This window comes from Pygoscelis adeliae, unplaced genomic scaffold (assembly GCF_000699105.1).
Source record: "Pygoscelis adeliae isolate BGI_AS28 unplaced genomic scaffold, ASM69910v1 Scaffold318, whole genome shotgun sequence".
NCBI lineage: Eukaryota > Metazoa > Chordata > Aves > Sphenisciformes > Spheniscidae > Pygoscelis > Pygoscelis adeliae.
Window position 1 is genome coordinate 2,091,968 of NW_008825430.1, and position 2,766 is coordinate 2,094,733.

The window sequence follows — 2,766 nt, forward strand, 5'->3', positions numbered from 1 at the left end:
CCCTGGGGGTGGCGGGGGGCCCCAGGCCCCAGCGCCTGCTGTGCCACACGCCCGGAGGCCGTGGCCACAAACCACCTTGCAGTCAAATGGTGCTCGTCCTTAAATCAAACTCAGTCCTAAGGCCGTCATACTTATTATACCGCCTAAATACCGCCTCACGGGCCTCTGAGGGGAGCGGGGAGCAAAGGGGTTTTTATATAGCACGTATCTCTTATTCAGGCCTTGTGTGCAAGGCTGAATTTCCATTATGAATCTACCATGAATTACCATTCATGGTAAACAGAATGTTAGATTTTAGTCTCTGGAAGCAAAGCAGGCACTACTAATTTTTCAATAAATTAAGCCTGCAAGGTAGTGTAGCTTAACAGTATAAGGGCAAAAATAAGTTCTCGTTTGAAAAATTAATCTGTCTGACAGCATAAAAGTTAACATTTCAGCAAAGGCTACACCATTTATGTGAAAGCGTTTCTGCTGTGATCGAGGCACTGTCAGCGGCAATGAGATCATGACTACATGGGTAATTAACTTGTAATTCCTCACTGAAACAGCAAACAATTGCACGGCTAGAAATGTGAGGAAATGACACCAAGTTTAATTGGAAAAGGAGGAAAAAGCAGAGCTGTGACAAGATGCAACAGACGTTTCCCCTTGCGCTGTCCCCTGAGCTCAAGACGTATACAATGCAATGGTCTCAAAAGTGCTTAAAAACCTCTTGCCAGCAGGGCTGGCTCAGTAGCACGTTCACAAGCAGAAGAAGATGTATGCTGGACAACTGTGGGCTTGAGTGGATATGTAAAGCTCAAGTGCTACAGTAATCACAATAATCAGTGGTAATACACAGCCTGGTTTTTATCAGGTGAACCACTACTGAGCGCAGACTGAGGGGATATGTTCCCGTGAAACCCCCCCTTAGCTGGGCCATTGGCCACTTTCTTCACTATAATTAGCTTTCCAGTGGTCTGGCATACAGATACAGGGTGGGGACGTATGTATATATATAATAGTGTATGCAACATCATGATTTCTGATTTTTTTCTAAATTCTGATTTTTTAATATTTGTTTCTAGAATCTGATCTTGATTCCAACTCAACCCCATAGTAAAGCTTCTGCTAATTTAATAGAGAGAAGGACTTTGCCATTAAACTTTTGCAAAGAAAGAACAGATACTTCCATTTAAATATGCAGCAATGCTGTAAGTATGCCTCCAGCCGTTTTGAGTTAGTTTGTGCAGAGTGCACGTTTTGTGTATCCCACGCACCATACTCTGCCTAGCACCACAGCCTTGGAAATCACACCTAGAGTCAACGACTGCACTCTGCTGCGTTTATTAATACCAGCTCAGAAAGTGAGAGGGTGCTCTGGCTTTAGCAAGGTGTCTGTATAATTGTTCCAAGTACTTCAGATCCAGGAATCAACCTTCAGAGCCTTTTCTCGGTGTTTGACACTCATCCTGGTGACACTCAAGCAGCACGCTGCTGAAGGACAGCCAGGGCACATCTATATTTGTTCCATTGCTCATTGCTGGTATGTCCCCTGAGCAAAGAGGCGGTCTAGGGTTACGGTAATAAGTCTTCCAACTGCAGTCATAGGAAAGTGGCAGGGAATTGCTTTCGTGTGAATTAATTTTTACTAGGGGAAATAAATGTGAAGTTTGATGCCATCTGAGCTATCAGAAGAACTTACGACGTCTTAAGATAGAAGGCAAGTGTTCAGGCAGTAACATTCTTTGTTATATATTTTCAATAATTGGTGGTCACGGACTTAAACATTCTTCACTGTAATTGTATCTGTGCCTGTAAACTGAGCAAACACTGAGCAATCATCTGAAAATCTTATTTAGGCAGCAGGGTTCCAGACGAGCTTAATTATGCTCATTTTAATTTATGTAATTTAATTCCTACCATTTTGGTAGGAAAAATACTTGTTAATTCACTTTTCTAGTTAGTAGTAGCTTCTAAAGCAAGCCTTATTGTTATAATTATGGGGAAAAAAGTCTTTGTGGGAGCCAGACAACATTTTCTGGTATGTGTCAAGACCTTTTCTCTGTTTAATGTGTTAAAATTTGCATGATTTATTTTATCACCTTTAGCATAAATAGTATTTCTGCCTAACTTCAGTGTTTTTGTCTAGAGTAAGATATTGCTAGCTGTAGAATCCACATCCATGTCTGCAGTGCCAGAAGACAAACAGTGAACTTCTGTGTGTGTTTTCTTGCAGATCTGGTAGGCTGGACTGTTTTCAGTCATTGATATAAAACTGGAGAGTTGGGAGTTTCTTAACATTTTTCACTGGTTCGAGAAGTTGCTTTCTAATAAGTCACTGACTGTGTTGACTTTGTTAGCTAAGTAATCCTCAGGAATATTAGTAAAATATTGATGAAATAAATTTGAAGTGATAGCAAGTACTCAAAACTATGAAGACCATAAAAAGTAGTTTGAAAGCAAAGCTTATGTAAAAGCTTCTGCAGAAGCTCTGGTAACCTTGATGTCTGACTGACCTTTTGGCTTTTTTCTGCGAGAAAGTGGTTTTAAAGCTTTCATATGCTTCACTGAGCTAGGACTAGATGTAACTATAGGTTCATTAATATTCAGCTGAAATCTTTCCATGAACTCTTTTGATTGTAGTAGTAAACTGCTGAGAAAATTGACCTGAGTAGTTTTGTAGCCACGATTTTGTTAGTGCTGGTGAACAGTGGAGGGCCGCAGGGATGGTGCAGCTCTGACAGAGCACCATGTGGTCCCTCTGTACTAGCATTATTTCACGTG

At 41.1% G+C, this 2,766-nt stretch overlaps 1 protein-coding gene across 1 annotated transcript in view; it reads left to right on the top strand.

The window, feature by feature from the left end:
* The first annotated feature begins 1,721 nt into the window (after nt 1–1,721).
* The window catches only part of FSD2 (fibronectin type III and SPRY domain containing 2), a 21,253-nt gene continuing 20,208 nt past the window's right edge, over nt 1,722–2,766 (top strand). The window contains exon 1 of the mRNA XM_009330915.1: nt 1,722–2,023. The gene's annotated coding sequence lies outside the window, so the exon portion shown is untranslated. The remainder of the gene's footprint in view (nt 2,024–2,766) is intronic.